At 42.4% G+C, this 24,503-nt stretch overlaps 2 long non-coding RNA genes across 2 annotated transcripts in view; both read left to right on the top strand.

The window, feature by feature from the left end:
* The window catches only part of LOC149982894 (uncharacterized), a 136,497-nt gene that overhangs the window by 73,383 nt on the left and 38,611 nt on the right, over positions 1-24,503 (top strand). The gene's annotated exons all lie outside the window — the stretch shown is intronic.
* LOC149982895 (uncharacterized) lies at positions 14,416-19,042 on the top strand. Its single transcript, XR_016496723.1, has 2 exons — positions 14,416-14,588; positions 18,048-19,042. It is a non-coding gene; the product is annotated as an uncharacterized LOC149982895 (long non-coding RNA).

Here is a 24,503-nt window from a genome sequence, read left to right as displayed (position 1 = left end):
CCTGTGCGCTCTGCCCCCTCCACGCAGCCAGCAGTGTGTTAATTGCAGGGTTGGGGGAATGCAGGCCCCTCAGAACTGGGCGGCCGAGCAGGCCCTACCCTGTCATTTAGCGGCGCTCAGCGCCTCGCAGCCACGGGGAAGCTGGAGATTTTCGCGCCGGGCCCGGGAGTGGAGTGGACTTGTCTGCTCCTCAGCGGGACCGTAATGACAGCTGCCTTTTAACGGCGCGCTGAGAGGGGAGAGGGGGCCGAACCACAGGGGCGCTCATCAACTTGAAGGGGGATCATTTTTGTCACAGGCATTAGATTTTTTGGGGGACTGCATTATGACTTTGTGTGCGGATGGCTGGAGGATGAGTGTGTGCGTGTCTATAGGGGAATCTGAGCTGGATGTGCCACACAAGTTTGTGACACAGAGCCAAAGTAGTATCATAGCGCTACATTTGCACCATGCTCTCTTTGAAAGAGATCGTATTCCAACAAGAGGTCAAAAGCCAAGCATGTTATGGGAGTCCAATAGGGATGTAAGTTCTAAGCTCCTATTCGCCCCCCGGAATCAATAGTTGCTGTACAATGTATTTCAACAATCTTAAGAGTCATCAATCGAATGCAAAACCATTCCAATTAGTCACTGCATAGCCAAGATAGCTGCAATTACAAGCATGGCTGTTAGGAATGGAGCCTATATACCCTTAGGCAGTGTGCGAGTGATCAGGAGAGCGGGACAGAGGGACAGATGGAGAGAGTGAAAGCCCTCATTGAGAGCCGTGTCTCCAGGCCTAGACCCAGCTGCCCTATGCTCAATGGGGGAGGGAAAGGTGAACCTTACCTGGTACACACACACATCTGTTGAGAGGACGACAGTGGGACTGAGAGAGGATTGGGCTAGGTCTGAGGTTCCCCAGTTTACAACCATTCCAATGTCAGGCCTCAGGTTACCTCTATGCAGTGACAGATGTTGACATGAAAGCAGTGCCCTTTGAAACTGTTACAGGTCACGTAGATTATCACGGTGACCAGGAAATCTCAGCCTGCAGTATCCACACTTACGGACCCTCCTCAGTACTGTTTGGGATTGCGTGAAGTGGTATATGAGAACAATGAATAAGTCTATATAACAGAGGGACATTGGTTTTTGAATGGACAAAGAACAACATAATGGTGTTTGGAAAGGAGGTCCGCTAGCTCAGATTCACAACATCTCAACACACAGTAATCCATGAAATCCAGAGGTTGTGGAACATGACATCCATTTGCATAGAACAACAGTTCAATCCAGAAGATGTCGCCGAGAGCGTAACGTCACTTATCCTATAGCGTAATGTCGCTGTTCAATATTACAACGCGTCACATGGACATGGCTGTTTTGGATGCCAGTTTAGTTTTTTAAAAGAAAAAATAAGACATTATATATCTCCTATACGTTTTGAGTCTATCTAGAGGACTCTGACAAACTCTACCCCGGGGTTAATATCCCAGTGAACCCCCCCTCCCCCACCATATGGCCAACAATCCATCTCTCAGCCCTAATCACCGGATAATGGAAGAGGGAGGGATTGTTTTAAGTATGAGCTCCATTTTATGCAAGTTAAAAAATAAAACTAACATATGAGAACTTTCTCTCTGGCTGAATTTGTCTGGACCCCCATATTCAAAAAGCATGTCGGAATAGGAGTGCTGGTCTGGGATCAGGTCCCCACTATCTATTATTTATTACGATCTATTACGATGGCAAAACTGATCCTAATCAGCACTCTAGTCTGAGACTTGGTGAATATGGGCCTTGTTTATTTTTCCCCATCAGGTAACCTGATTTCAGATGTGTCCATGTAAACAGGATTATTAGGGAAATCGTTATTGCAAAGCATGTCAACTTTTAAATCAAATTATTTGTATTAATCTGACTATTCACAAAATCATTGTATTATTATGTGCATGTAACTGTACTCAGTCTGACAGAGAGAAGCCTGTCTTACACCAGAGGAGAGGAGAAAATAAATACATGGAGTGAATCAACGTGAAACTCTCCCACACAGTCTATTTATTCTATATATCACCTCTCTCTCTCTCTCTCTCTCTCTCTCTCTCTTAATTTTTGTCTTTTGATTTCTGCACCATTGCTTTCTAAAGGCTTTGAGTGACAGTGTCACATTAGCCATCGGGCCACCAGCGCGCACGGGCGAGGGTTGGAAGCTCTTTGGCGCAGTAGGTAGAAACGACTGTAATTATAGTGCAAAGACACACTGGAGAGGAGAAAAGGAGGAGAACAAGGAGCACCTATTAAAAAGAAAAGCACAGAAATAAAAGCGAGAGGGTTTCATAGTGAAGAAAAGCAAAAGGAAGTTGAAAGAGAAAAACATTAAGATGGCTGAGAAAAGGATATTTAACTGGTCTTGAATTGCCTGTTTGTCGTTTGCCTAATGCTGGCGGCATATACAAGTATTTGTGTACACATTTATTGTCTGGCTTGTAGCCTAGCATTCGTGGATTGTTGAGTTGATACTAGTTTAAGAATTGCTATGAGGGAATGAAAATAGTCTTGGAGCCGGGAGGCTGCCTGACTCGTGATCTACACAGTAAGGAGAATCACCTTAATCTAGGGTGGTTAGAGTTGGTTACAAGAAATATTAACCCTACAAAATGTAAAAAATAGGAGATTTTCTGCCACATCACTTTATCTATGCAGATGTTTTCTCAGAATGTACATTTTGCAGACACTTTTGCAATAGGCTGAAGTTGAATCGGTGTGTCTGAAAGATGTTTTAGATCAATATTTTTTTGAATGAATGGGGGGGGGCCTATGGTGATATGACTATCAAACATCAAAGTAGCCCTAAATAAAATACATATCCTAACACTGTCTTGGAGATTCATCCTAAATTGAATTTTGAGTCAAATTCCCTTTGAAAGTTATTGTACTTCGTTCAGAGTGGTACTAAAACTTCTAACATCAACTAAAGCTTGTCAAGGCCAATCAAATGTTTTTGTACTACTCTACTGCACATTGGAATGACAGCTTGAGTTAGTCTAAAAATAACTGCATAAAAGCAGGAAAGGTAGAAAGGTAAAACGGAGTCAGACTTTGTACTTAATTTAATTGCTCACTTGGTGGCTTGACTTGTTGGGAGTAGTTTCCTCCCTGCCTCAGCCCTGATGGCACTGCAGGGGTTGGATAATGGAACAGGTAGGAAATGCATTTATTACATTTGCTTTTATTAGGAGGATTTTTATGACAATGGAGAGGTAGACCTGCCATGGAGAGAACCACTGTCATCATTACATGTACCCCCCCCCCCCCTCCTTCAACAGCCAATCGCAATAAATTAGGACCCCAAAATGGCCACTGCTATGTATTCATCATACTCAGCACAGAATGACACTCCTTAACATAAAAATAAGTCACTATATTAAAGACACAATATGTCATTTCAACAGCCTGACCCTGCCACATTGTTTGGTAAGCTGAGGGAAGGGGATAAGGAATAGTAAACACTGAGAGTCCATGAGATCGACATCATAAACATATTTGAAGCCCTATACTGTACATTGTTTACAAAAGCACATGACAAAAACATAAACAGTGGAATAATGCAGCCTTAAATGTATGTTTCTGATTATGCTAAAACAGTCCAAACTTTAAGAAATGTATGTCTTAATCCTGAAAAATCAATGTCTATATATCATGAATAAAAACAGGAAAGTGCAAGACATTTTGGTTGGGCTGTGAAAAACATCATTATTATTATTATTAACAGTGAAAATATCAAATCATGCAACTGATGAGCGTACAAGTGAAGAGTTTATTTCCAAAACTCTTTATCCACCAATTTTTCACATTTATGTTTTTTCATTAGAAATGATTGCTTATGTGTACCTTCAGGTGTGTGTAAAATAGTATTGTTCTCAGATTTTTAATTCAGAGATTTTTTAGATGTGTATGAAAAAGTTGTTCCATTGTTTAGCTGGAATGTTCATATCCTGTATATTTGACTGATATGTGGTTGTTTTACCTAGCTATCTTAAGATAGCTAGATGAATGAAGTCGCTCTGGATAAGACCATCTGCTAAATGATTAAAATGTCAAATGTAAATGTTTTCCATACAGATCTCATATTACAGTATTTCATTATTTTATATATATATATTTGTATTTATTTATATGTATCATTTGTACAGTTCTTTATAAAAAAAAAAAGGTAGTACTACTTATATAACATTTAGCAAAAAAACAAGATTTGTCTCTCTGAAATGAAACCATCAAATGATTTTAAACAAATGCATATCTGTCATTGAACAACCCAATGCCATGATTAGAAAGTTTAAACACACCAATCTCTTTCATAATTTCTTTAAACAATTAAAGCTAATTGACCAACATTTCTGAAAATAGCGTTTTGGAATTAAACTCTTCAAGTGGTACATGACAGACATGACTAAAGGTATTTTACGGTACAACTGTCTGACACTCATAGATTTATAGGGAGTCCGCATCCACTTCATGCTTTGATAGAAACGATACATGACAAGAGCTGCCACCATCGGAACCATTCAAACCATCACCCTCTGTAAACATCTTGACAAATATGACACATTCTGATTCCCCCCTATTTCAGTCCATCCACTTCCAGTTGTTGCTCTGAAAAGAGTACCTGTCACCCACATCTCTGCTGCCACTTACGCACTTATTACATTCACATAAAGAGGAGGGAGTTGAAAGAAAACAGGACGCAAAGAGGTAAGACTGTAATCTGTTGAGCAATCACTGGAGAAGTGCGTTTCACATTTTTCAATTTATACCTGCCACCAGTTGAGTAAGAAAAAACTTCCAGGGTGAAATAATAAATGATAGTGAGCGTGATTCTATCACCAGGAAAAACTTGAATCAAATATAAAAGCAGACCAATGTCTGCTATATAAATATATATATATATATATATATATATATATATATATATATATATACAATTTACTGTAGTTCAGAGTCAGGCTCACGGGATTGACAAATGGACAGTATGCACGCACACACATTTATATATATATATACATATACACCCACACAGACACACACACAAAGTCACAGAGGGAACCTGCCTCCAATGTTACTACCTCAATTTTCTGCAATTAATTGTCCCTCCTCCTGTGTGAGAAGGGATAATTTGCTAACAAGGGGGCAGTCTAAGCTGACAGACATAGAGGCTTGATAGAGCCAGTGGAGGAGAGTGGAGCTCTAAATGTCTGGAGGTCTGTAATATGGATGGATGTGAATGATGCTCAGGCTTATCTGATAGGATTAGATAGAAACTAAAATGTTTGGTATGCAATAAATAAAGAGATGTGCCACATTTTTGGTGAATTGTTCACATTTTCATAAAAGCATAGCATTTGGTACACTCATCGGCAGTCATGAGTCATGACTGCAGTCAAATTCCACGTGACCGTTGAGTCATGGTAATCTCCTCCTATGCACTCTGTACTTGAATGCCGCTGATGCGTTGGTAGTACCCAACTCGCTAACGACTGTCAGGTCGCTAATGGCCTGCTACTCAATGCTCTATTGTCCCTCTAATCACTCTGACATCAATGGAAATGCAATCGAACACGTATCATCAAAACAGTATCATGCTTTTATAACTCACCGTTAGGCTACATTGTTTGACCTCACTGTGATCGATCAATTGAAGAAAGAAGTTCAACAACAGCTTGAAACTGAGTGGAAAACATGATCGTTGCGGATCTTGAGAGCTTAAGCTTTGGGCTATATACTGTATGAGCCCGAGCCTGAATTAAAATAATGAGTGTGCCATTATACAATACATAGCCTAATAGCCAAAAAACATACAAAAAATAGATTTACATAATTGGTCTAGCCTGTGCTCCAAAATTAAACAAACTCTAGTAAATGCCTTTGAGTGTGGACTGTATTATTATCCATACTAGATGGACAGGTTATCTTATGCTAGGCTCCAAACATTCTATCCATGAGTCTGGGAGAGTACATATAGGCCTAGGCAATATTGTTGGTTCATTGATTGTGCAGGGCTGCTTACAGAGTTTAGTTAGCCTAAAATTATAGTGCATTTGCATTTGATTTTGAATAGCCTAGTGATAGGGCATTTAAAAAAAAATAATAGTCTGACACATGACCTTTAGCTAAAAAAAGATCTCACCACCGTGCATTTCTATCTCCTCCTCTCTGAAATATGTTTAGTTGAAAAAACGTGTTACTATCGATGTTCCTGAACAGATATCACTTGGTTTCACAAATTAAGCACTGTGTAGCTGCTGGAGCATGGTTGGAGAGCCAATAGCATGAAGAGTTTGGGTGGAATACCACCTGTCACTCAGCGAGAGGCTGCTTGTCAAACAGTAGTTGACCCATGTATTGAAATGTGTTCTCATAAGCCCAGACTTTTCTATATGCAATCCTATGTGAAAGCAGAGTTTCGATGGTTGTCTCTAAAAGGAGGAGGATCCCAGCTTTCTACTGCAACTATATTTATTTCTCAGCTGCTTATTTTAAGCACATTACTCCACTGTAAAACTGGAGTAGCCAGGTCCATTCGATGTTCGAGTGCATATAGATGACATGTCTTTTTCCCTCTGTTCCTGCCCATTTGATAATGGCCCATTGTAAATCTAAACTATTTTCAAATATTCATATAGACAAGATTAAATTGAGAATAATCTGATTGGTGAGAATATTGTCACTTCATGAGAGAACATGCGTGTGCAACTTTTTTGCAACCTTTTCAAAGTGCATTTGGAAAGTATTCAGACCCCTTCCCCTTTTCCACATTTTGTTACGTTACAGCCTTATTCAAAATGTATTACATTCTTTTTTCTCCTCATCAATCTACACAGCCCCATAATGACGAAGTGAAAATAGGTTTTTAGAATTTTTTTGAACATTTCTTAAAAATCAAAAACAGAAATATCTTGTTTACATAAGTATTCAGACCTTTTCCTATGAGACTCAAAACTGAGCTCAGGTGCATCCTGTACCCATTGATCATCCTTGAGATGTTTCTACAACTTGATTGGAGTACACCAGTGGTAAGTTCAATTGATTGAACCTGATTTTGAAAGGCACACACCTGTCTATATAAGGTCCCACAGTTGACAGTGCATGTCAATGCAAAAACCAAGCCATGAGGTCGAAGGAATTGTCCATAGAGCTCCGAGACAGGAGTGTGTCGAGGCACAGATCTGGGGAAGGGTACCACAACATTTGTGACTCACAACCTGGATTTGGTCTTATGTAGCAAAATGTGTAATTGTGTTTTTTACATTAGATAAAAGTAGAGACTCAAAATGGTATACCATACCCTGCATTTGAGGAACAATGGGAAAGTAAGTCTGCTTTGAATGTTGATCAACTTGTTAACTCACTTTTAAGAAAATCGCCTTTGAATGTTTTGGTATCTAGTGAAGAGCTCTTCCTTGTCTACACACATTCAGCATCGTTCACACCCTGTTAAGCTTTAGCCCCACCTATCTCGTTTCGCTCTCGAAGCACACACTTGACGCTCTGGCCTATGATTTGTTTACCTCTGGATAACATGAACACAGCCTAACCAGCTCTGCTGGCAACCATTTCATTACGCTTTTTTTGCCGATGTTTACTGACACCAGCCATATTCAACGGGTGTTGTGCACACGTCACGTAACGTTAGCTATCAAGCCTAGTTAAACAACAATTAACAAAGTGCCAAAAATGCCTACATTAGGCTCTAACTATAAAAGCAAGCAGCTCTGGGAAACTAATAATAATGTCCTCTAGGGAGCCAGCCAGCTAACATTAGTTAGCTAGCTAACAGTATACTTTAGCTTAAGACATATAGCTAGCTAGCTAGGTAAACAATGAACCTAGCTAGGTAAACAACGTTTAAGTTAACACACGTCCCGTAACGTTAGCTAACGAGCCAGCCAGCTAACGTTAGCTAGTTAAACAACAATAAACAAAGTGTCAACAATACCACAGTGCTGGGAGCTATCCAACCAGGTCCAATGTTAGCTAGCTAACATTAGGCTCTAACTAAAATAGAAAATGGCTCTGGGAAACAAATAATAACGTCAGCCAGCTAATGTTAGCTAGCTAGATAGCTAGCACTTTAGCTTGAAATGAAACCACATTCTGTCAAAATTAGAAACGTGTAATATCTGAAAGTGTTGCTAGCTCACGCTAGACTATCTTACCTGTATACATCATCATGCATGATGGACGTGTCTCCCTGTCAGGAATGTCATACCACGGTTGCCCTTAGTTTGAAGATGTAATTCAGAGACAGATGTTTTCTCCATCTTTTTACCTATCATACTCTAATTCCACTGAATTCAAAACTTGATCCTCCAGAAAGTGGAGAGCAACACTTATGCATGCACAAAAATTGCATAATGAAGTGATCTACGGGACTTTAGTGAGGACCAGCCAACCTTCTGATGCAGGATGCAGTGTTGCCTATTAAACCTGTCACCTGTGATAAAGTGAAGTGCGCTATGGTAGACTGCATCCAAAGGCTTTAGAGTGGTGTCTGCTGCATTTTGATAAATGGTGTCACCATTTCTGGAAAGTTGATTCTACAATCTGCTTCCTGCTGTGTAGAGAGGCAAGACCTATTTATAGGGAACCCGCTCGATGAGAGAATCAACCAGTGAGTAAATATGGAGTCCATCTGAATATTTTTTGTGTGAATTAGAGAACAACATATATTTCGTTTTGCCCACATTAATTACAAGTTTTAAATCAACAAGGGCTATCTGTAATGTAACAAAATCCGATTGCAGCTGTAACACAGCTTGGTTAACAGGTGCAATGGCATACATAACAGTATCGTCTGCATATAGATGAATATTGCATGATTTAATAAATAGTCAAGAGAACAGGTCCTGTCTTTTGTGTCCTGTCTTGTCAAATCGTTTGTAAACCATTTGCAAGACTCCTGATCCAGGCTCATATCAGACAGTCTTTGAATGAGTAGGGAATGGTCAACGGTGTCGAGGGCCTTGCAAAGATCTATAAATAAAGCAGCACAATGAATTTTATGATCTTGGCAATTTAACACACTATCTAAAACAAGAATATTGGCTGAAACAGTGCTATGTCCAGATCTACCACCAGACTGGTGCACATTTAGAAAAGAGTGAGAAGTTTTTAAAAAGTTCTTAGCTGGGAGTAGGTCTGGGATTCTAATAATAGGCAAGATAACTTGGAGATTGTGCTGTAGTCATCTAAGTTAGAAGGATTACTTGAAATACTATAAAATACTATCATATACTATAAAATAATGGCTAAATGAACTAGCCTACCGCCTAGGCTGCCATTGGCATGTAGCATAGCCATAAAATATACAGTGCATTCAGAAATTATTCAGGCCCCTTTACCTTTTCCACATTTCTTACGTTACAGCCTTAAATGGATTTATTCAACTTGTAAAAATATAGATGTTCCAAAGGTGCAAATCAGTGGCTTGTATGCTTGGAGGCCTGGAGATGCTTACCGTGTTTGTTGATTAACTGTAAATTACAGTGAGACTGTCAGTCATTTGCATGACCGTTACCGGCTGACAACATTTCATGACCGCCACAGCCCTAGCTACACTTATACAGTTAGGGGCCCTGAACATTATTTAGTTCATGCGATATGATGGAAAATAATTTATTGGGTTATGGTGGAATGGGATAATGGCCACCTGGAGGCATTTTTATAATGGCTCCATCTCTGAAAATGTTCAGGGCCACAAACTGTACAAGTGTACCAAGTTTGGTGTTATGTAAAAAGTTACCATTATTTTCACACAATAAAATATTATCATCTTGAATTTCCTTTTACACATTCCAGATTTGAGATTGATGAGGTTTGAATGCACATGTACGAGAGGAGGATGTATGTCAACTTCACCATTAACCCTTGTGTAGTGTTCATGTTTTTGTTATTCACCCAAATACAATTGAATTAATTGTAATCAAGACGTGGGTGGAATAAATCATGTTCAAATATAAATCTTGAACAAATATAAATGAAACAAGGTTATCACTATTCATGTTTATTGCTTTGAACTGAACAAATTGGAAGGTGTTACGGTTTTCTTTCGGTGAAGGAGAGTCGGACCAAAATGCAGCGTGGCTATTGCGATCCATGTTTAATGAGACAAAGTAAACACGATCAAATACAAAAAAACAAATAAACGTAACACGAAAACCGAAACAGCCTAATACTCGTGCACATAAACACAGAACAAGGACATCAGGACACTAAGGACAATCACCCACGAAACACTCAAAGAATATGGCTGCCTAAATATGGTTCCCAATCAGAGACAACGATAAACACCTGCCTCTGATTGAGAACCACTTCAGACAGCCATAGACTTAACTAGAACACCCCACTAAGCTACAATCCCAATACCAACACACCACATACAAAAACCCATGCCACACCCTGGCCTGACCAAATAAATGAAGATAAACACAAAATACTTCGACCAGGGCGTGACAGAACCCCCCCCCCCCCCCCCCCCTAAGGTGCGGACTCCCGGACGCACATCAAAACAATAGGGAGGGTCCGGGTGGGCGTCTGTCCATGGTGGCGGCTCCGGCGCGGGACGTGGACCCCACTCTATCAATGTCTTAGTCCCTCCTCCTCGCGTCCTAGGATAGTCCACCCTCGCCGCCGACCATGGCCTAGTAGTCCTCACCCAGAATCCCACTGGACTGAGGGACAGCTCGGGACTGAGGGGCAGCTCGGGACTGAGGGGCAGCTCGGGACTGAGGGGCAGCTCGGGACTGAGGGGAAGCCCAGCACTGAGAGGAAGCTCAGCACTGAGAGGAAGCTCAGCACTGAGAGGAAGCTCAGGCAGGTAGTTGGATCCGGCAGATCCTGGCTGGCTGGTGGTTCTGGAAGAGTCTGGTTGACTGGCAGATCTGGAAGAGTCTGGTTGACAGGCAGATCTGGAAGAGTCTGGCTGACTGGCAGATCTGGAAGAGTCTGGTTGACTGGCAGATCTGGAAGAGTCTGGCTGACTGGCAGATCTGGAAGAGTCTGGCTGACTGGCAGCTCTGGCTGCTCCATGCTGACTGGCAGCTCTGGCTGCTCCATGCTGACTGGCTGCTCCATGCTGACTGGCGACTCTGGCTGCTCCATGCTGACTGGCGGATCTGGCTGCTCCATGCTGACTGGCGGATCTGGCTGCTCCATGCTGACTGGCGGCTCCATGCTGACTGGCGGCTCTGGCTGCTCCATGCTGACTGGCGGCCCTGGCTGCTCCATGCTGACTGGCGGCCCTGGCTGCTCCATGCTGACTGGCGGCCCTGGCTGCTCCATGCTGACTGGCGGCCCTGGCTGCTCCATGCAGACTGGCGGCCCTGGCTGCTCCATGCAGACTGGCGGCTCTGGCGGCTCCTTGCAGACTGGCGGCTCTGGCGGCTCCTTGCAGACTGGCGGCTCTGGCGGCTCCTTGCAGACTGGCAGCTCTGGCGGCTCCTTGCAGACTGGCAGCTCTGGCGGCTCCTTGCAGACTGGCAGCTCTGGCGGCTCCTTGCAGACTGGCAGCTCCTTGCAGACTGGCAGATCCTTGCAGACTGGCAGCTCCTTGCAGACTGGCAGCTCCTTGCAGACTGGCAGCTCCTTGCAGACTGGAGACTCCGGCAGCGCTGTAGAGACGGAAGGCTCTGGCAGCGCTAAACAGGCGGGAGACTCCAGCAGCGCTGGAGAGGAGGAAGGCTCCAACTGCGCTGAACAGGCGGGAGACTCCGGCAGCACTGTAGAGGAGGAAGGCTCTGACAGTGCTAGATAGGCGGGAGACTCCGGCAGCGCTGGAGAGGAGGAAGGCTCTGGCAGCGCTGGACAAGCAGAGAGGCGCACTGCAGGCCTGATGCGTGGTGCTGGCACTGGTGGTACTGGGCCGTGCAGGCGCACTGGAGCTCTTGAGCACTGAGCCTGCCCAACCTTACCTGGTTGAATGCTCTCGGTCGCCCTGCCAGTGCGGCGAGGTGGAATAGCCCGCACTGGGCTATGCAGGCGAACCGGAGACACAGAGCACAAGGCTGGTGCCATGTAAGCCGGCCCAAGGAGACGCACTGGGGACCAGATGCGTAGAGCCGGCTTCATGGCACTTGGCTCGATGCTCACTCTAGCCCGGCCGATACGCGGAGCTGGAATGTACCGCACCGGGCTATGCACCCGCACTGGAGACACCGTGCGCACCACAGCATAACACGGTGCCTGCCCGGTCTCTCTAGCCCCCCGGTAAGCACAGGGAGTTTGCGCAGGTCTCCTACCTGGCGTAGCCATACTCCCTGTGAGCCCCCCCCAAGACATTTTTGGGGCTGACTCTCGGGCTTCCAGCCGCACTGCTAGCTCCTAATAATGCCGCCTCTCTGCTTTAGCTGCCTCCAGCTCGGCTTTGGGGCGGCAATATTCCCCAGGCTCTGCCCAGGGTCCTTTCCTGTCTAGAATCTCCTCCCAGGTCCATTTCTCCAAGTAGTGCAGCATCTCCCACTGCTGCTGCTGCTCCTGCTGCTGCTGCCTCTGTTCCTTCTCCTGCTTTTGCCGTTGCCCGTTACCACGCCGCTTGGTCCTGTTGTGGTGGGGGATTCTGTTACGGTTTTCTTTCGGTGAAGGAGAGTCGGACCAAAATGCAGCGTGGCTATTGCGATCCATGTTTAATGAGACAAAGTAAACACGATCAAATACAAAAAAACAAATAAACGTAACACGAAAACCGAAACAGCCTAATACTGGTGCAAAGTAACACAGCGACAGAAACAAGGACACTAAGGACAATCACCCACGAAACACTCAAAGAATATGGCTGCCTAAATATGTTTCCCAATCAGAGACAACGATAAACACCTGCCTCTGATTGAGAACCACTTCAGACAGCCATAGACTTAACTAGAACACCCCACTAAGCTACAATCCCAATACCAACACACCACATACAAAAACCCATGCCACACCCTGGCCTGACCAAATAAATGAAGATAAACACAAAATACTTCGACCAGGGCAGTGACAGAAGGACACATTTTACATATAGTATTTTATGGAAATGATAAATGAGCCCCATTGAACACAAGTTTTACTGTGTGTGTGTGGCGAATGTATTTATTGCACTTGATGCATGTGTACTGTGTCTTCCTGGCCTTCTTGGGTCCACACACATCGCAGTGCTTCTTCTTGTTTCTACCGGCTGCAATCTAGAATGATGAAAACACTTAATTCAGGAATTTGACTAACATCTCACTCACTCACTCACTCACATATATAGGTACAGCAGGCCAAGGTAGGAGAGTCAGACACACACACACATGCAACAACATCACCCACACTTACTTTCGGTATTGGAGTTGTTGGTTCTATGGGTCTGGCGGATGGGGCACCAGTATCCTCCTCTTGAATCCTCCTCATGATGGTTGCAGAAGCTGGGGTCCTTGGGATATGTTGCCTCTTCTGGATTTAAGGTCTTACCAATGCCTTGCCCAGCTCCTCAAGAAAGACCTGTCTCCTCTGGAGCTTCCCTCTGTTCCAATCTGTGTTCAACGCCATCCAGATGACAAATGAGTTGTACACCAAGATGTCCAAGATGTAGAAGAATATCACAAGTGGCCAGCGTAGGGTTCTTCTTTTGCAGCTGTAGCCAGTCACCAGCTTGTTTAAATTGTCCACCCCTCCTTCTGTGTCATTGTAATACATTATGATTTTTGATGTTCCTGGCCACAGATTCTCCCATCCCTATGCAGGGTACCACATTGTTGCCTTTCTTTGGCACGTAGGACACTAGGGACGTGTCGGCCGGGAACACAAACTTAGAAGAATTGATAGGCCTGTTCTGTGTATTCAACAGCTGAGGCGGGAGTTCTGGCTTGTTTTTTCGTACTGTTCCTATCATCGTCAGCTTCCACTTGAGGAGCTCCTGTCCCAACTTGTGCAAAGTAAAAAAGTTATTGAATGTGATGTTGTGGCCACGGAATCCCTGTGTCAGGACAACCCCCATTCTGTGTCAGGACAACACCCAGGACAACCCCCATCCCTTGGTTCTTCTCAGGGGCTAGGGGCTTCCCTGTATCAAAATCAAATCAAATCAAACTTTATTTGTCACATGCAAGCGGAGACCTTACCGTGAAATGCTTACTTACAAGCCCTTAACCAACAGTGCAGTTCAAAAAGAGTGAATAAAACATTTACCAAATAAACTAAAGTAAAAAAGTACAAAATTACATAAAAGTAACACAATAACATAACAATAACAAGGCTATATACAGGGGGTACTGGTACCGAGTCGGTGTGCATCCTCCTCTGATTAATGCATCTGATTCCAAAGGTTGCAAGTTCAAATCTAGCGATAGAAGGCTAATTCCTTGGGCAAGAAAACCATTACATTTCACAATTTTTTACATCCATATTTCTCCTTCTGCAGAATGCTGATGAGCTGGTTGCTGACGGGCTGGTCCTGGGGCTGGCTGAGGGTCAATCTCATCCTCTTCTTCCAGCTCACTGTCAGACTCCGAGTTGACAGGACACTGGAGAGAAAGGCAGCCATGTCTGAGGACGTTGGGAGATGACTTGAAAACAGGCCACTAGGAGCAACAGTGAGTTGTTACCTTCAAGTAGGGTTCGTAAGCATCTTCCTCTGATTAATGCCTTTGATTCCAAAGGTTGCAAGTTCAAATCCAGAGATAGAAAGTTTGTTTTAAGCCTATCCCTAACCTGGGCTCCTAAGTGGTGTAGTGGTCTAAGGCACTGCATCTCAGTGATAGAGGTGTCACGACAGACGCTGGTTCTATCCTGGGCTGTATCACAACTGGCTGTGATTGGGAGTGCCATAGGGGGGTGCACAGTTGTTAGGGGGGGTGGCTGAGGTAGGCCATCATTGTAAATAAGAATTTGTTCTTACCTGACTTGCCTAGTTAAATAAAGGTAAAAAAAGTTAATACCTAACCTTAAGATTTCAGACCTAACACCTAAACTTAACCCTAACCTAATAAATTCAGAGTTAATGCCTGAACTTAAGCATCTACCCCTGATTCCAGAAGTTGCAAGTTCAAACCCAGCGATAGAAAGTTGTTTCTGAGATTGTTTTTTAAGCGTATGCCAAACCTTTATCCTTACCTTAACCATTCGGCGCTAATGCATAAACTTAACTCTAACCTTAAAAATTCAGAGTTAATGGATAAACTTAACCTTAAACACTTCCAGATGTGAGATTTACAACAACTACGAAATTTGACTTTTGAGAAACATGGTTGAAAACTAATTCTGACATGAGACTGTGAGAGCTAGTTGGAGAAAAGTGTTTCTGGTAGATCTAATGATTTTTTATTCTTAATCAAAATCATAAAACATATTTTATACCTAACTCAACATGCTTAAGCACACTCTTCCTTCATTCCTTCCTTGATTTATTGTGACAGATTTTTACATTGGAGAGAGAGGTCATTCTTCCCAGCATACTTTAGCTTGAGCCTGCATAAAAGATAGAATTTTCTATTGCAATTCCCAAGGACGCTTTAAGTTCCAATCAATTGAATAGGGAACCTCAATAGCTAATGGCTCTCTTTATAAGCAACCTGGTCTCAGGTCATTTCATATTATTCTGTGCGTAAATCCTAGACACTCCATTTAGTATGATATTTTACGTTTCGTATGATATGTATTTATTTGTGGATGTCCATCACCCATTTCGTATGATTCAGTGACTTGAACAAGTATTAATCCCCCTTGGTGTTTTTCCTATTTTGTTGCATTACAACCTGTAATTTAAATTGATTTTTATTTGAATTTCATGTAATGGACATACAGAAAATAGTCCAAATTGGTAAAGGGAAATGAAAATAATTGCTTGTTTAAAAAAAACAAAAAAAAAACGGATGAAGCCACTAAATAAGATCTGGTGCAACCAATAACCCTCAGAAGTCACATGGTTAGTTAAAGCTTGGTCGCAAATAGGTCTTCCAAATGGTTAATGACCCCAAGCATACTTCCAAAGTTGTGGCAAAATAGCTTAAGGACAACAAAGTCAAGGTATTGGAGTGGCTGAAAAATTTGTTTTAATGACTCCAACCTAAGCGTATGTCAATTTCTGTATACACCTGTTCTGAAAGGCCCCAGAGTCTGCAACACCACTAAGCAAAGGGCTCCACCAAGCAAGCGGCACCATGAAGGCCAAGGAGCCAAACAGGTCTCCAAACAGGTTAGGGACAAGTACAGTGGGGAAGTACAGATCAGTTTTGGGTTATAAGAAAATATCAGAAACTTTGACCATCCCACGGAGCACCATTAAATCCATTATTAAAACATGAAAATATGGCACCACAACAAACCTGCCAAGAGGGCCGCCCACCAAAACTCACAGACCAGGCAAGGAGGGCATTAATCAGAGAGGCAACAAAGAGAACAAAGATATCTCTAAAAGAGCTGCAAAGCTCCACAGCGGAGATTGGAGTATCTGTCCATAGGATCACTTTAAGCCGTACACCCCACAGAGCTGGACTTTATAGAAGAGTGGCCAGAAAGAGCTATTGCTTAAAGAAAAAAATCTGAAAACACGTTTCGTGTTTGCTAAAAGGCATGTGGGAGACTCCCAAAACATAAGGAAGAAGGTACTCTGTTCAGATGAGACTAAAATCGATCTTTTTGGCCATCAAGGAAAACGGTATGTCTGGCACAAACCCAACACCTCTCATCACCACGAGAACACCATTCCCACAGTGAAACATGGTGGTGGCAGCATCATACTGTGGGGATTTTTTTCATAGACAGGGACTGGGAAACTGGTCAGATTTGAAGGAATGATGGATGGTGCTAATACAGGGAAATTCTTGGGGGAAACCTGCTGAGATTTGATACTGGGATGGAGGTTCACCTTCCAGCAGGACAATAACCCTAAGCATACTGCTAAAGCAACACTTGAGTGGTTTAAGGGGAAACATTTAAATGTTTTGGAATGGCCTAATCAAAGCCCAGACCTCAATCCAATTGAGAATCTGTGGTATGACTTAAAGATTCCTGTACACCAGCAGAACCCATCCAACTTGAAGGAGCTGGAGCAGTTTTGCCTTGAAGAATGTGCAAATATCCCAGTGGCTAGATGTTCTAACATACCCCAAGAGATTTGAAGCTGTAATTGCTGCAAAAGGTGACTCTACAAAGTATTGACTTTTTTTTTGGGGGGGGGGGGGGGGTGAATAGTTACGCACGCTCAAGTTTTCAGTTTTTTTTTCTTATTTCTTGTTTGTTTCACAATAAAACATATTTTGCATCTTCAAATTGGGAGGCATGTTGTGTAAATTAAATGGTACAAACCCCTCAAAAAAATATATTTTAATTCCAGGTTGTAAGGCAACAAAATAGGAAAAATGCCAAGGGGAGTGAATACTTTCACAAGCCACTGTATGTTGGCTAGGTGGCTAACGTTAGCTAAAAGAGATGTGTATATATACGTGTGTATATGTATTTATATGTATGTATCTATGTATGTGTATGTGCATGTATATACTTATATATATTTGCAAAAAAATATATGGGGGATTGGAAGTGATGCAGACAATTACATTGATGGAAGCTTCAATCTATCTGCAATATTAAAGCTGATCTAACCCCTAAATAAAATAGTTAAGGTTGGGGTTAAGGGAAGGGTTAGCTAAATAGGTTCAGGTTAGGGTTACGGTTAGGGGAGGGGTTAGCTAACATGCTAAGTTTCAAACTCACAACCTTTGGATTGGTAGACGTCCCTTCCACCCACCCCACTTTACTGTAACCATACCAAACGTAACATATACACATTTTATTGTCCTGGGTTGATATTTACAATGTAATGTCTAGTCTATGAGACCAGGATGTTATAAGCCATGTACTGTACTGTACTGTACTGTATATCATAGAGGGGTAGTCTCAGCCTCCAGTATTTATGCTGCAGTAGTTTAGGTGTCGGGGGCTAGGGTCAGTTTGTTATATCTGGAGTACTTCTCCTGTCCTAGTCGGTGTCCTGTGTGAATCTAAGTGTGCGTTCTCTAATTCTCTCCTTCTCTCTTTCTTTCTCTCTCTCGGAGGACCTGAGCCCTAGGACCATGCCCCAGGACTACCTGACATGATGACTCCTTGCTGTCCCCAGTCCACCTGAACGTGCTGCTGCTCCAGTTTCAACTGTTCTGCCTTATTATTATTCGACCATGCTGGTCATTTATGAACATTTGAACATCTTGGCCATGTTCTTTTATAATCTCCACCCGGCACAGCCAGAAGAGGACTGGCAACCCCACATAGCCTGGTTCCTCTCTAGGTTTCTTCCTAGGTTTTGGCCTTTCTAGGGAGTTTTTCCTAGCCACCGTGCTTCTACACCTGCATTGCTTGCTGTTTGGGGTTTTAGGCTGAGTTTCTGTACAGCACTTTGAGATATCAGCTGATGTACGAAGGGCTATATAAATACATTTGATTTGATTTGGTAGTTGGAAATATTAATATAATCTTTAGAATGGAAGAAGCTGGGCTGGACAACTACAAGGCCTGTTTTCTTGTGACATGGCAGCCAACCCCCCCACCCCCCCGTCTCTTTCAGACCTGACATTTGTATGGCAGAGAGAGGAAACAATACCCACGCCGCCTCACCTCTGTCATTAATCACTCTCATTAAAATGACAATCCCTCAAAATTGCTGTTGCTTCTAATCGTTCGCGAGCGCATACATGCATGGCCTGAAAGCGAAACATTTCTAAAGGCAATTCATGAAAGTGCTGCGCTGAACGCTGAAAAAATGATTTGAAAGTAATTGATGTTTTTGTTCAAGTAAATAACTGTTTCAGGCTTGCTGTTACCTTGATGCGTTAATGCCTTCTTGCTTATTTAAATTTGATTCCCATTGATGACACATTGTTGTCTTGTTTTATTTTGATTTAGGGATGTACAATATGCAAACCTGGAGCCCGCATTTTCTATTCCTCTATTCCTTTTCATTGGAGTAACACTGGGGATGATTATTTCCCAGACAAATGAATGTTAAAAGAAAAATAAATTACGTTTCTTCGCATTCGATTCAGCACAGGGGAAACAATGACTGTGTGTTTGCTTGTGTGGGATTGGTAGCCAAAACAACAGCGGTGATATTTAGATGTTAATCAACTGGCTGGATGATAGAGTTATTGGGATTGTCATACAGGGATGAATAAGAGAACAATCAGTGAAGTGCTTTAATAGGTGTGTTTGTGGATGGTACTGCATAATGCAACCCACAATCACCCACACAAATTTTGGCCAAAAGTTGAAGGACATCTAAGCGTTGTCTGGCCTTTTGTAAGCTTGGTCCAGCCCTGCATTATTATCCATCAAACAGAGGAGCTAAGATAACCATTATTTTGGGGATACATCCTAAATGACACACTATCCCCTATAGCGCACTACTTTTGAGCAGTGCCCATATGGCTCTAGTCAAAAGTAGTGAACTATGACAGGAATAGGTTGCTATTTGGGACACAGACCTTACCAAGACTTTTAGGTATATCAATGAAGACCTTAAAGAAAAGACAGGACCACCAGCAGGTTTGTGTCAGGGAGTAGGGGGAGTGCTGTGGTCTACAGAGAGAGAGGAGGCTCCAGACTGCAGGTTTGGAGGCCTGATGTGACCCCAGGGCAGGAGGCACAGCCCTCTAGTTGCCCTGTCAGAGGACACTTCTCGAATGCGTACTCCGTTTGTACATATTTTTAAGCATGCATCGATGCAAGCTTCAACAGAAAGTAAGCAAAGAAATATGACGCAACCACATGAAAAATGACACAACATTTCTTGAAATTATCTGAGCTAAAAGTAGAAAAAAATACACTTCTGAAAGAAATGTTGCCTATTCACATGTATTATGTTGTCTGATTACAATATTTTATCTTGATACGTTAATATATACATGCTATGTTCATTTTGGAATTTTTACCTGCCTAGGGACTGTAGATCACAAGCCCATAATAAGTCAATAAGGCTAACTAGCTAGCTAAGCTAGCCAGATACCCAATAAATAATTGTTTGCTAGCTACCCACAAATAATTGTTATCTACCTTGCATACTATTCATTTTAGGTAATTTTGCCTGTAAGACTATCTGGACAGCGACATTATTATTATTCACATATGATGATAAGTATGAAGTAAAACATTTGCTTTGTGTATATCTAGTTGTCTCTATTGCCTTTGTCCTAGCGGGAAGACGGTTCATAGTAAGTCCATAGTAAGTCAATAGGTATAATTGGCTAGCTAGCCTGCCATGAAGAATACTCTAGGTAGATACCCACGAAAAATGTACATATAACTTGCATAACATTAGTTTTATGTAATTTTTGTCTGTTTAACTAGCTGGCTAGCTAAATTATTATGATTCAAACATCTAGCTGATAATTATGAAGTAAAACGTTTGCAAACAAAAGATATACAAAATATAATTACCACACATTAATATTCTATATTCTATATACGTCTTGGCTAAATGACTCCATCATGGCATTTTGTCTAATGTCATATCTAGGGCGATCCTACTTAGTGGTGTGTTGTTTAGGGCACTATCCTAAGTTGATAACTACATGATAAGTCTACAGCTGTAAGGCACTAGCTTCGGACAGTCTACAGGGATGACGTATGGACCTCTGGGGAGAAACTAGTGATTAATGTAGCTGTAGAGTCAAAGGGCTTCAGGGTCTATTTTCAACTTTACTAAGGCTGGTATTTTGCTCGGACCCTTAAGTGATCCTAGTATAAATTGTCATTAAATGTTCCATTGTACATGTGCGTTGCACATGCCAAGGGAAAGAAAAACCAAGTATCCTGGTGGGCTGCAACCTGTTTAGAATGAGTCTGACGTCATCAGATAATTTCCAGGTCAATGACCGTGTGTCAGGAAGAATTGGTGCTGACCTCAAGCAATATGCCAAGGGGACCTGTAGTGGTTTTACTACAAGTGTAAAGGATTTCCTCCTCTTTGTCTGAAGAGGAGAGGCGAGAAGGATCGGAGGACCAATATGCGGCGTGGAAATGTCCATGTTTTTTTTTTATAAGAAATACTAAACATGAACACAACTGAATACAAAAACAATAAACGTGGAACGAACAAAACCCAAAACAGTACCGTGTGGTGAACAACACAGACACGGAAACAAACACCCACCAACAAACAGTGAAACCCAGGCTACCTAAGTATGATTCTCAATCAGAGACAACTAATGACACCTGCCTCTGATTGAGAACCATACTAGGCCGAAACATAGAAATCCCAAAATCATAGAAAAACCAACATAGACTGCCCACCCCAACTCACGCCCTGACCATACTAAATAATGACAAAACAAAGGAAATAAAGGTCAGAACGTGACAACAAGTCAATGTGCCTTACACCATTGTCATGGTGATAGGTAGGAAGAAGTCAATTTCAGAGCTATGTTATCCACGGAGAAGCTAACCTCGCAACGGAAGGATTCCATAAACACTGAACCAGTCGAATGCGGTGTGATCATGGTTCATGACTTCTAATAACTTTCCCTCTGAATGGAGGGTTCTATTTATTAGTGGCATGTGTGTTAACCATCAGAAGAGTGTTTTGGAGATTCCCTGCAATCTGAGTGACTACTACCTCCTCTGTCGCTGTTATCAAGGGCAAATTGACTTGTTAGATCTCTAACCTTCTTATTGTGGCTGGACTGACTGTTGCTGACATTGGTACTGGTACTCAAGGGGATTAGTTATGCTCCCGATTTATTCTGAAATGTTATCCTACCGGAACACATGACAAGAGCATTTTACTAGTTGCATTGTAGGTGAGACTAAGCATGGCAAGGAATGATCATTGTTACCATTTGTTTTTGGAGGTGGAAAGTCTTTACGACCCATGTGGGACACCTCAGTGATATCGCAGATGTATTCTAAGGTTATCCCCGTTGAGTGGCTTGTCCGCTCCTCTCTGTTCTCGTGGGGAAGCTTACAACTGTATTTGTTTCCTGATGCCTTGTACAGTGTTGCCCGTAATCTCGACCCCCCACAGGCCTCGACGAGGCTCACCATGGGTCTGGGCTAGTATTTCCCCCCTTTGTGTCTTGGGACCCCCCCGCCAGAGGTTGGTGTTGGTGTCCGAGGCACAAACAAAAAGGTCAGACCCTTTGAACGAGTTGTCAGCAGCCGCTTTGTTAGTAGATTGGCTGTTACCTTTCAACCAAATCTCTAGGTGTTTGTGCCTCAAAATGCTCAGTGGCTGTCGTGGCTTGCCAGTCACCACAGCGCCCGCGTGTGATAACCTTTCCAGTACCTGTGAACTGAGACAAGGATATCTTTCTGCGATATCGCACAGTGTTTCACCAGTGGGAGTCATCGGGTCCGTTGCGGGACTGACGCAGTTAGTTTCATAGAAAGGGGTTTCAGTCCCTCTCAAAGCGAAAATGTATCATCAGAAGCAATGTTGGGTACTTTGTTTCCTGAGACAGCCGCGGTGCATGCGGAAGTGTCTGGAGGACAAGAGAAGTTCATCTGAGCTACAGTATCACATGACTCCTAAGAGAAGGGAAGTTGCTCACTCACAGAGACTGCTGGCTCGAAATCATAAAAATAATAGTCAATCAGGTTTGTTGATTGAATGTGACGAGATATTGTAATATCCGCTTGAAAGCCTGTAGGCTTGTTTCTTGATTGGGCGGGCCCTGAATAGGGTCTCGATTGAGAGAAGGAGTAAGTTGATTGTTTATATCCTCGCAAAGGGTGTTAATTTTGGCGGACCTGTTGTCTGGCAAATCCACGACTATTCATGGTGACTCATCTTTTTCCACTTTCTAAAATGTTTTGTGCTTTGTACATCTCTTAGCAGAGCTTCTAGTGGGCAATCGGTCTATGGCTTGATCGTAATTTATCACCTTTTCACCCTTGATTTTTTTTAAAGTTTCGGTTTTGAGTCTTGGAAGCTGCAAAAACAATTTTTATCTATTTATGGACGTTAATGAATCATCAATACAGGATCAGTTATGTGGGAGTTAATGTGGGAGGCAATGTATTTGCAAAAGCAAGTAATATAATGCTATAATTCTGTAAAGGCTATCTGGGAATTCAACTTTAATTCAACAAAGTGTCGCTAGGTTAAAATTGACAAGTTTAAAATGTCTCATTGGTTGGAACAAATTTATTTGGTCCTTATCTGAATGATCAAAAGGTTTGTTTGGCAATGTAACTTCCTTGTTAAATTGAATGAGACAATGATATCCAATCAGTTGAGATTGGTTGGATATTATTGAAGTGTAACCAGTTGTGAGAAGAATGTGAGAAGACATTGGTCCTCACATTGGAATGTTTTTCACAAAAACATTACTGCCGAATCTTCACCACAAGGTGTCACTTGCCCCTCCCACAAGGGATTCCAGTAGAGGCGGGACCTCCGTCGCCCAAGGCGCAAGATTTTGCCCTGAAAGCTGAAATCACATGGGATTCCTTCGTATTGGGTTTACTAACGGCGTCTCACATTCAACCCAATCAGCGTTTCTTGCTAGCAATGTTACCGGAACAAGCGATAACATAAAGAAATATTCGCTGTGTATACCCACGCATCTGGAGCGCGAAAGACAGAGAGATAATAATTTGCTTCGGACAAATGTATAAAAAAAATAAATCATAATTGGCTGGCCCATATGTGCTAGCGGTAGAAATGTAATACTTCATCCTCTACACTGATCCTTAGTCAGTAAGCAACACCGGAGGCAATTTTTCTAGTTCCTTGGTAAAAAGGAATCACACGAACTCACTCTCAACAATAATGCTGTCTACAGCTCTAATGGTGTATAATTTCATTTGCTACACAATTCATAAAGACTGAATTCAACAGTAAGGCCTAATTCTGTTTTAGATTCCTTACAGGGGCACCAATATGTCGTGACTTTACTTTCATTAATCTGATGACAGTTATTTATCGAATCAACTAACTGTGTTTAATTGTTACCCGATTAAATTAATCATGTAACAATTAACGCATTAGGAATTTTGGGAACCCCAACAGTGGTTGTTTAAAGAGTTACCATCTCCTGAATTAAATTCTAAATGTATTTACCCATCACATCCATTGAACATTCTGAACAGCCATAACCTCCTGCATCTGCAAAAAACCCGTCCTTACTCATGATTCAGTACTATACAAATTGGTTTAATTATTTATTTACTAGCTAACTAAATAATAACAGGATAACACACACAGTTCATACTTGAAAAAAGATCCCTAGTGGACTGACACAACATATTTGTTTTGTTACATAGAAAAGGAAGAGGCGGGGAAGAGAGAGAGAGGGGGAAATAAACACTTATCGTTGATACAGTTTTAAATCTATTCTCACAGTAATCACATACGTTGCACACAAAACGGCGCCCATTTGGAGTAAGAAATCATGAATGTATTTACGTGTGAATGCCGTTCGCCGTTTATCTCTGTCGGAACCAGCCCTCCTTAGGAAGAGTGCTGGGTTTGGGCTTTCAACGGCACGCTTGTAAGGCTCTGATTGTCCAAAAGGGGT

This window comes from Oncorhynchus mykiss, chromosome 6 (assembly GCF_057628025.1).
Source record: "Oncorhynchus mykiss isolate SJ-2025 chromosome 6, ASM5762802v1, whole genome shotgun sequence".
In the NCBI taxonomy this organism is placed as follows: Eukaryota; Metazoa; Chordata; class Actinopteri; order Salmoniformes; family Salmonidae; genus Oncorhynchus; species Oncorhynchus mykiss.
This window is presented reverse-complemented; position numbering and strand designations above follow the sequence as displayed.